This window comes from Sorex fumeus, unplaced genomic scaffold (genome assembly GCF_029834395.1).
Source record: "Sorex fumeus unplaced genomic scaffold, SorFum_2.1 ptg000039l, whole genome shotgun sequence".
NCBI classification, from domain to species: domain Eukaryota; kingdom Metazoa; phylum Chordata; class Mammalia; order Eulipotyphla; family Soricidae; genus Sorex; species Sorex fumeus.
Genome location: NW_026606096.1, coordinates 30,989,896 through 31,001,071, shown reverse-complemented (window position 1 = coordinate 31,001,071; position 11,176 = coordinate 30,989,896). Strand labels below are relative to the sequence as shown.

General features: G+C 41.3%; 1 long non-coding RNA gene across 1 annotated transcript; it reads left to right on the top strand.

Moving 5' to 3' along the window:
* The first annotated feature begins 3,892 nt into the window (after positions 1-3,892).
* On the top strand, positions 3,893-10,215 carry LOC130028369 (uncharacterized). The gene is made up of 3 exons (XR_008793171.1): positions 3,893-4,116; positions 8,499-8,547; positions 10,150-10,215. It is a non-coding gene; the product is annotated as an uncharacterized LOC130028369 (long non-coding RNA).
* Positions 10,216-11,176: the final 961 nt, after the last annotated feature.

Below are 11,176 nucleotides of genomic sequence, written 5' to 3'. Positions count from 1 at the left end.
TTAATAGCATCATCTTTTAAGATTCCATTATTGTAGTAAAATAATGAGTATATGTTAAGTGCTTGGGAGTGGTTGGCAAAGGGTTTATTTAGGGACCCTAGAAATAAGGTCAATAGCCAAGGACATGTGGTTCAGTTCTTGGTGTGGTGCAGAGGACTCTGTCTACCCCACAGCATAGGTATTTTTCTACCATATAGGTAAAGGTAAGGTAAAGGTAAAGGCCCTCCCGTTGATCGTCGATTTGCTCGAGTGGGCCCAGTAACGTCTCCATTGGAGACTTTGTTGTTACTGTGTCTGGCATATCGAATACTCTCGGTAGCTTGCCGGGCTCTCCGAGAGGGGCGGAGGAATCGAACTCGGGTCGGCCATGTTGGCCGCTTGTAAGGCGAATGCCCTACCTGCTGTGCTATCGCTCCAGCCATATAATACATTTTTAATAAATGTAACCTAATTTATTTTCTTTTTTTCTCTCTATTATGAAATGATAAGGGGGGAATTCCAGATCCCACTTAGAAAAGATTGCCAGTAAAGTCAAAAGAATGCATCAAGTTATATCCACAATGTCTCTGAAACAGTCATGAAATTACAGTGGGACTTGGAACTTAAGATCTGGATGACACATCCAGAAACTAATTTACCGACTTGTTATATGTGCTATGTTCATCAAGCCCTCTAGGCCTATTTCATGACCTATTATTCATGAAACTGGAATAACAAATTTATTTGTCATTTATTGTGCATCATCTATGTGTGAGGTACTGTTTGAGGACTAGCAAAATAAAAACAAAATAAGTAAATACATAAAGTTCCACCCATAAGAGCTTGCATTCAGGAGGAGAAAGTCAGGCGAAACTCGTATTTTGTCAGATGGCAAAATGCACAGAATGAGGTACTATTTGATTTGGGCAGCCAAAAAAAATGATTCTGAAGAGATGACTTTGGGTGTAATTTGAAAGAAATAAAGGATAAAGTCATAGGTATATCAGGACAAAGTATATTTTAGGAAGGAGCACATGTAAAAAAAATGTCTGAGCAAAATAATTTCTTTTTTAATCTACATTATAAGATTGCTGTAAAGACAAATAAAGTTATATTCATGACTGTGTATAAAGCATCCTGTTCATTCTCATTGCTGTTGTGGTTAGAATTTTTATAGCATATCGTTGCATAGTGGGCTATTGTATTTTTATTAAGGAGAGAAATTGTCTGAAGAAAAGTTAAAGGACAGGTAGCCACTACCATAATCTTGAGTTTCTCTAGTGAAATATTCTTTATCTGTTCTATAAAGAATATATAAACTGCTGGAGGAAGTCTCTAGAGAACCAGCTGAGAGGAAGAGAAAGGAAGGAAGGTGGGTAGATGCAGCAGTCAATGACTCAGCCCTCAGACTGAGAGGAGCCAATCATTCTTAGAACAAAAGAGCTCCATTTCTCGATGTAGAATTGCTTTTCTCCACCCCAGCTCTCCCTTGCCTCTCTCTGCTGTATTTTCTTCTTTCTCCAGCCTTCTGAATGTGAAATTTCAGGTGACATGCAAGAATAGTACATCTAGTAAAGAGTGATTGAGAAAGAGGATTGTATGTTAATTGTATATTTTATTTTTTATTTTTTATTTTTCCTTGAGCCACCCCCATTGGTGCTCAGGGATTACTGCTGGGAGGCCTGGTGGACCATTTAGGGTGCTGAGGATCAAAGAAAGTGCTTTCCCCTCTGTGCTCTTGCTTAAACTCCTTATTATCTGTTTTAAAATAGACAATTTGAAAATTAAAACTTCATCCTCTGGCTTCAACTTTAATCCCTAAGTGGTCTGAAAATTAGAATTTCTGCTGTAATGATTTAAGTTCTATGTTCTTTAATTTATTCAGGATCACATGGAGTTGAAGATTTGCCGTGGTGTTTGAGCTGCATCTACTCTTTAATTTTGGTGCCATCGTTTGATAGTGCCTCGGAAAAGAAACCAATTCTAGCCATAGAGAAGAGTAGAGTCTTAATTGCTTTCCTTGGCAGAGAGAAACGGATTTATGCTTGTGAACGTCTCCAGGTCTCTTTTCTCAAATGTATGCCAAGTGCTACTCCCCATCATCACCAAATCATTGCCAGGAGATTCATGACAGTTAAACTTGAATGTATTTAAAACACACCTGAAGTGCTTGAAATCCTTACTCAGCAGGGCTGGGGGGTGGAGTGGGGGCGGGGAGGGAAATCTGCATGTTGACTAAGAACCCAGGTGTTTCTCATGCAGGTGGTCTGTGGACCCCAGCATGAGAAACAATGTTTAGACAAATGTAAGAAGCTGACTATTATGAGAGCAAAAACGGTTGACAGGTAGTTCTGTTTGAGCAGGAGGCTTGAAATTGGTGGAGCAAAGAGAAAGGGTCTTCATATATTTTTAGAATCTGCGAATAAAGAATTATGAATTTATTTTATCAGGGGTTATAGGATGTAAGAGCAAATAGAAGAACATAAATTCATCACTGTCATTGTCACTGTCATTCCATTGTTCATCGATTTACTGAGCGGGCACCAGTAACATCTCCATTCGTCCCAGCCCTAAGATTTTGGCAGCCTCTCCTTAATCCTCTTCCCCAATGATTGGAGACTCTTTCAGGGTCAGGGGAATGAGACCTGTTATTGTTACTGTTTTTGGCATATCGAATACAGCATGGGGAGTTTGCCAGACTCTCCCGTGTGGGCCGGATACTCTCAGTAGCTTGCCGAGCTCTCCAAGAGGCATCACTTGCTCACTTGACATCCTGTTACTCATTGATTTGCTCGAGCGGGCATCAGTAACTTCTCCATTCGTCCCTGTTACTTGCTAGTGTAACCCAATGGCATCTGCTCACTCGAGGAATACGAAGAGCCTCTGTCACTGTCACTGTCATTGTCACTGTCACTACCATTGTTCATTGATTTGCTTGAGTGGGCCCAGTAACGTCTCCATTATGACACTTGTTACTGTGTTTGGCATATCAAATATGTCTTGGGTAGCTTACTAGGCTTTGCTGTGCGGGTGAGATACTCTTGGTAGCTTGCTGGGCTCTCTGAGAGGGGTGGAGGAATCAAACATGGGTCGGCCAGGCAAACGCCCTACCAGCTGGAGTGAGCTACCCGTGATGTATTCGATACGCCAAAAACAGTAACAAGTGTCACAATGGAGACGTTACTGGGCCCACTCAAGCAAATCGATGAACAACGGTAGTGACAGTGACAGTGACAATATCAATTTCTTTTAAACATCTAGTTAAAAATGGGAATAAGAATGTCATTTATTTTAAATGTTATGAATTCTTTTTTTATTGAACCATAGTGAGATACAAAGCTTTCATATTTGAGTTACAATCATACAATGATCAACCACCCATCCCTCCACCAGTGCACACACCCAACTACCAATGTCCCCAGTATACCTCCCTTTCCCACCCTTCCCCTGCCTCCATGACAGACAAAATGTTAAAATGTTAAAATTTGAGGGTTGTATTGTTAAACTGATTAACGAAGAGTCTCAAACCTCAAAAAAATTTTTTTTCTTTTTCTCTCAAATTGATCAAAATTTTAAAAAAATCAAGGGAGGATTTTTTCCCTGGGAACATTTCCACCCCCCCCCCCCCCACCAGGGACTCAGATTAGGGAGACTGTTGTAGCTGCAAAAACTGCTTTAAAACTTAGTTACGGGGGCTGGAGCAATAGCACAGCGGACAGGGTATTTGCCTTGCACCGGGCAGACCAGGGTTCGATTCCCAGCATTCCATGTGGTCCCCTGGGCACTGCCAGGGGTAATTCTTAAATGCAAAGCTAGGTGTAACCCCTGTGCAACACTGGGTGTGACAAAAAAACCCAAAAAACAAAATAAAACTTAGTTGCTTAAAATAGCTTATTTTTACAATTCTGCTCATTGATCATAACTATGGATCAGATACATAAAGATGTTGTATCTTTGCCCTAGGACTTCCTCTGCCAAGAATTGAACATAACTCAATGGACTGAACTGAAATCAACTCCAAGATCCTTCTGTGTGTGTATCTGGTGCCTGGTCTGCACTAATGTCAAAACTAGGACTGCCAACTGGACTTCCCATATGTAGCCATTCCATGCAACGTGGATCCCTCAAAATATGATGGTATTTGAACTTTTTACTCTGTGGTCATTTGCTCCAAGCACACATTGTCATACATCTCTGGCTTTTTTTCTGATGTCACAGAATGTCTCCTTTACCATTGGTCAAAGCAAACATAAGAACAACTAGATTTAAGGAGGGGAATATTAACTTCCTTAGGAGGTAGTTGCAAAGTCATCTAGTGAAAGAGCAAATGGTACCAGATTTGGTGTGCTAGTAATAAAATAAAAGGTGTCTGAATCTAGGGAGTTGGGTAGCTAAAAGAATGAGAATAAATGAATAAATTAATAGTAGTGATTTTATTCCGTGTTATACTATGCAATTGTGAAACCAACGAAACTATAGCTACATATATTAGCACAAAGGATACAGAACTCTTGTATGTTGTTAAAAGAGCAAGTTACAGAATCCTTATAATACCCTACCAGTTTTATAGAGTTCAAACGAGTTAAATGTAAATAACCCAGTTGTGTTGTTTAGTATTTTCTACCTATATGGTAGGACTATAAAGAAAAATGCAAGCCAAAGAGTAAGAGAAAATAAGTTTTGGTATGGTAACGACCTTTGTGAGGTAAGTGTGAAAAGATGAAAAATGGGATAGAATATAAATATGTTTCTAGGTTTATGGGGGATAAGTTTATAGGTGGTTATCACATTATTTTTCCCTTATTGATATCCTTCCATGTTGGCTGAGTGATTTATTTAACTATTTATTCAACAAGGACATAGTAAGAACCTAGTATATGTCTAACGTGTGTTAAGTGACAAGCATAGAAGGGATAAATAAGATAGTTATGGTTCCCACATACTGGGAAAGATTTGTGGTGATGACTACACACTAGTGACATATAGTGTGGTCAGCAGGCTCCTGGAGGGCAGCAGCTGTGATGGGCCTATGACCCAGACTTGGAAGTCAGGAACGATTTCTATAAAGAAGCTACTCCCAAGAGACCAGAAAGATGCGTAGACAGAAGGAAGAGCACATGTGAGAAAGAGTTTGGAGATGAGAAGGTGCAACATGTTGGTAGTATTGAGTGAACATTGAAGGTGAAATGAGTATTATCCAGAGATGTGCTTGGCAATTTAAACAGGACCTAGATGTGCCAAGTCCTTTTCTTCAGAGGATCTCCAGCTTCAACACAGGATGCCATCTAAGAGAGCCCAAAGAAGGGGGTTAGGCTGCTTTTAGGGACATCTGAAACCAGTAAGCTGCATACCATCAGTCTCTGGCACCTTCCTTCATCACTGCATATCTTTTTATCTTTTCTCTCTCTGCCAACATCTTGACCTCTATATGTCATATAGCAGAAAATATGATCATTGTTTCTTCTCTCAGCCTCAAGTCATGAAATCTTGAGGAAAAGACTTACTGTGATTAGACTACTGATGTAGGTCTCATAGAAGCCACGGAGACAGGAGAGAGAAACAGCTTAGGAAAGATACTCGAATGTCCATAGTGCTATTTGAGCATTTGAGAACTGACACATATTCCCAAACCTGTACTGTTCGTGTGAGAGTGCTCCAACCTGATATGCATATTACAGAGCTGAAATTTGTCTCGAGTTTGGCAATACTCAGAGTAATGGCGAGAAGGACAAAAGAGAAGGAGTTGGTAACTTGTTACAGGTGAGAAATAATATGAGGTTGATGGTGACAGAAGCATATGAAGGGCAAGTGGGGAATTTCTGTTAAATTTTCTATTCAACTTGATTGCTTCAGACTGTGCTGTTTGAGGACTTAAAAAAAAAGAAAAAAAAAGGTCTGGCACTCAAAGAGGTGTGGGAAATGGCCTTTGTTTTGTTTTGGGAAATGTTTTTGTGGCCAATAAAATAATCCTTTCTAGGGGAGTAGTAATGCACATTTGCATCTCAAAGGATTGGAAAAATTTGTTAAAGAACACAAGTCTAATTTTCTCCGACCCATGGTTTCCCCAATAAACCTTTTGGAAAGATTTTTTTAAAAAAAAAATCCCTACAAACAGCTCTCAGAACTATGTCTTAGCTTGAAATGACGCAGAGAGCAAGGAGGGAACAGAAAAGACTATTAGAACTAGTTCACCAGACCGCTTACAAATTCTTCCAGGGGCCTTGCAGCTTTGAATAGTCCTGAGCTTCAAATCTCTGTCTTCACCTTGATTTCTCTTTCAACTCTGGTTGTGTAGGAGATAGTTTCACTATAGAGTTGTTCCCTACACTCTGGGCCCTTCCCTTGTTAGCACTACCAGTCTTCAGTCCTTGGCTTATGCACTAGGCATCAATTTCACACTGCCTTGCATTTAATTTACCAGCATGGGTTTCATCCTCACCTGGTTCTAAGTCCTTCAGAGGAAAAATGGTTGATGATTTTGTGCATTCCTTCTAGTATTGGGCAAGGTTCCCTGCACCATTTAATAGAGAATTCTAGAATGAGTCTGGGCTAGAGCAATAGCACAGCAGTAGGGCGTTTGCCTTGTACATGGCTGGTCTGGTCAACCCGGGTTCGATTCCTCTGCCCCCCTTGAAGAGCCTGGCAAGCTACCGAGAGTATCTTGCCCACACGGCAAAGCCTTGCAAGCTACCCATGACATATTCAATATGCCAAACATAGTAACAACAAGTCTCATAATGGAGATTTTACTGGGCCCGCTCAAGCAAATTGATGAACAATAGGAGGACAGTGCTAAAGTGCTACAGAATGAGTCTATTTGTTCATCTGTGGAACCGTCTCTGAAGGTCACATGCAGGGACTAGCCTGCCTCTTGTTATTTCCCTACCCCATAATGGGTGTAGTAGCATAAGGGGTGTGGTCACTGGAGTTGGTTTTAAATTCTGTTCAGAAATATGGCTGCTGATGGACAAGATCTCAGAGGATATTAAAATAGCACAAGCTTTCAGTTGGCATTCACTGACACAACAGTGTTATTCCCCAAAGTACTCCTCTTAGGGATAACGCAACAGCATTCACAACCACAGCAGAAAAGAAGAGAGTGGGTCCCTGGAAATTCTAATCCTTTAAAGGGAGAAGATGAAATTCCCTTCATCACTCTGACACATGTACAGCGTTCTTGAGTAAAGTACATTCGTATCCCGCCTCCCCCAGATGGAACCCCGGTGACCAGAAGCCTCTACAAGCACAGCTCGAGTATGCAGGAACTAGGACTTTTTCTCAAATCTGCCGGGACTACAGCTCCCAGGTAACCTCTGATTCCGGAAGTCACGCCCACAGCCCGCCCCCCAGCGCCATCTTTACAGCATACAGCCGAAGAGAAGGGCCACATGGAGGGCGGGATCCACAGCTCCCGGAGGAAAAAAAAAACAGGTTCCAAAAAGAGCCGAGATCATCGGGAAGTCCCAGATGGGGTAGGTACCGCATCCCGCCTCCCCCAGATGGAACCCCGGTGACCAGAAGCCTCTACAAGCACAGCTCGAGTATGCGGGAACTAGGACTTTTCCTCAAAACCGCGCGGTCACTTACGCGGCCGCACGACATCTCTCTATACACAAAGTGATCAATGGGAAGTAAACCACCCAATGTTTCTCCCCGAAAATCAGAGCTAAGTTTGGAGCACGGCCACAGCCCCAGAAACACAAGGACTTAATGCAGAACCCAGCAGCTTGGAGCAGAAAAGTGAACAGACTATGCATTAATCCAGGCCATCATGTCTGTCCGGAGGGGAAAGGGTGTTGCCCCATTCGCTCTCTCTTCTCTGGAAAGAAGGATGGCGGCCGCATGGGAGCCTTGTGGACAGCAGGTATGAGCTGGGGGTGTGGGGGCGACTAAAACCTCATGGGAAGGGGGGCGTTTCGGTCCGCCCTTCATGCCCTACCGAGGCCACCAGTTGCCCCCCACGAGCGGCTCTCCACCACGACTCCAGAGCACAGAAACCAATTTCTTAACTATCTGACTTTCAGTAGAAATACTTCCAGGGTCAATAAGTAAAATAGCAGAAATCCAAAACCAACATTTAATTCTTGAACCCAGCTGTAGAAAGTAAATCACTTCACAATGCTTTTTCAGCATGTCTGATTTGGGGGGGGGGGTAAACTTTAAATAATAGTGGTGAATCTTTTAATGAAACAATGAGTCTAACCAAAGCAGATAGAGTGTTAACTAGAATTCATCTGCCTCACAGGGACTGGGGGGGTGGGGGTGGGGTTTTATTGGGGTTCTTCATGGTAAAAAATAAGTATTGGTAAAGGGAAATGTGTTTGATATTTGCGTGACTGAGACCTAAACCTGAAAGGTCTGTAACCTTTCCCACAGTGATTCAATAAATAAATAAATTAATTAAAATAAAATAAAGTACATTCGTTCCCTTTCTGTTGTGTTTATTGTCTTTGTCTTTCGTAAGGAGAACTGCATTCTGTTTTAAAATTTTACTTCCTGCTCACAACTTTTGATTACAGAACACTGAAATATGTAAAAAGCAAAGCACATGGTATAGAGAACCTTCATGTAAGTATCACAAAGCTTCTAAAATGAACACCCCTATGGTTCTCTTCAGCTCTAGATATTTTGCAGCAAACCTCAGAATCATTTCATCCTTGACTCCCCTTTTAAACCTGACAAAGTCCTTGACAAAGGAAGCTCTACATGGGAAAGATTTAGTGATGACTTATAACATGACATATTGTTTGAAATCTGACCTTTGATTTATATTATGATTTTACAAAAAAAATACTTATACCAAGTATCCTCTATTATAAAACCCCCAAAAGGTAGCAATCCTGAGAAATTTTCAAAGACAAAAATCAATCTCGTTCATCCTATTCAGTTGGGTGCTGGCTGATAGGAGCATATAAACTATGCAGCTTATCCAGATGTTGATCTTGCGTTTGGGTGAGAAAACATTCCAGTTCTGTTTACCTAATTCTCATACTTGTTTTCTGCCAGTCTGATTCCTTTGCATCAGCTTTATATGACTTTTTTGACTCCAAAATGACTGGTGGATTGCTGAGATTTCTCTCTTTTGCCGAGCTTTGGGTTTCAGTAGGGGAAGAAAGACCTGTTTGGTAGGGAAGAATGTATTGGTGCAAAGTCCTACCTCTTCTCCCATTTCACTCTCTCTTGAAGTCAGTTCTGCTCCTAGCACAAAAGAGAGTGAGGCTCATTTTGACACTCCTAACAAACTTAGGATGCAGGGAGGTGAAGGAAGTAAAACAGACTATGTAAAAGACATTTAAGGAGTCTATAATGAAACTCATTCAATGTCTTGATCTTTTGAGTTTCTGACGTCTCTCATTGTCTCTTGGAAAGGATTCATGCTCTCCTCCAGGTTGCTATGATGAGACAGATGTGGAACTTTTCATTTTCCGGGATTGTGTAGACTTCAGCTGTCATCTCTCCTGAATAAGTCAGCCTACAAGACAGCTCAGTTCAGGCCTTTTGTTATTTTTATTTTTGTGATAGTAAGATAAAAAAGGGCTGATGTAAAGAGAGGACTGCATTTCTCAACTACATGGAAGGGAGATTTTCTGCAGAGCAGCAAATGATGTGGGAAATAGCAGGAGAAAGATCTCTAAGACTGAGAAGGGGTGGGACAGAATGATTTGGGGGTCCAAAGAAAGGTAGAAATCATTGTGTTATTCCTACTTGTGCCCCTAGAGAGCTAGGACCCTAGGCCTCAGGGTCCTAAGTTCAGCCACACCTCACCCTACATCTCTTCTCTTGGACCACCACCATGGCTCAAGACAGCCAGGGACCAGCATGGATGAAAAATGGGAGATTTACCCAAAGGTTCCCAGTGAAGTAAGACTTTCAAGAATCTGTCCTGTATCCAGAAGAAGAGGAGTGGGAGAGTCCCAATAACAACCTAAGCAGACTTTCTTGCAGTTTATTGCCTCCATTAAGTATTCTTTTGAAAACAGAAAGCCAATGTGGCATTTCTTAAGCTTGAGATGTGGAGTCAAATTCAGCACAGCTGCATTTTATGCTCTGCCTAATTTACTTTCTCAGAAATTTTGAAACAATCCTCAGAAATATTAAAGGGAAATTACCCCCTGCCCCGAATTACTCTATTAATGATTTTTATGTTTATCTTAGTGTTCACTGTTACAGGACATGTGCTCTACTGCCAAGTTACATCCGTGTACCCAGTTCTTTCTTCTTTGGTTATATGTCATGAATATGATTGTGTCTCACTTTCCACCTATAAATTCATATGTTAAAACTCTAATACCCAGTGTGACTTACCTAGCAGTTAGGCCTTTATGAGATTATTAAAGTTAAATTAGGTTATAAGGGTGAATTCCTACTTCATTAGTAAGGGTATGTCCCTGAGAAAAGAAACTATGATGTTTGCATGGAGATGTCAGGTGAAGACATGGCACAAAAGTGCTCATCTACAGTAGAGAAAGAGGCTTTGCACTCAGGAATCATAGCTCCTGGTGGTGCTCAGAGGACCATATAAGATGCTGGGAATCTAACCCGGGTCGGCCGCGTGCAAGGCAAACACCTTACCCACTGTGCTATTGCTCCAGCCCCCACAACTTTGCTGTTTGAACCGTGGTCTCACTTTTCCAGCAGATAGTTTCTGGTTATGGCCTCTCTTGCAAAACAGTGCGCTACTTTTATTTATTTTTAGTAGGTTTTTTTTTTGCAGGGGTAGGGGTGCAGAGGGTACACTCGACAATGCTCAGGGGTTACTCCTGGCTCTGCACTTAGGAATTACTCCTGCAAATGATCAGGGGACCATATGGGATGTAGTGGATTGAACCTGGGTCTTTGGCATGCAAGGCAAGTGTCTTACCCACTGTATTGTTGAACCTGTCCCACCAACGCACTGCTTTCAATACTTCCAAGTACAGGTCTTTATTTTCATTGAAAATCTGCACTATTATATCTAGTGGACTTTATTTAGCTGTGTGGAATTGGGTAAAATCATTCATCTTCTGATAAAGAACTTTGCATTGGTTATAGAATATATTGAAAGGTCATTGACCAAGCAAACAGAAATCAAATTTTGCTCTAACTGTGAAAAAGAATGATGGTGCTTATATAGTTAGGGAAAGTTCTAACTACCATAAATTAGGTTCAAAATGCTTTCCCTGTGAACTTTGGTAATGCTGGCATCACACTAATTTTT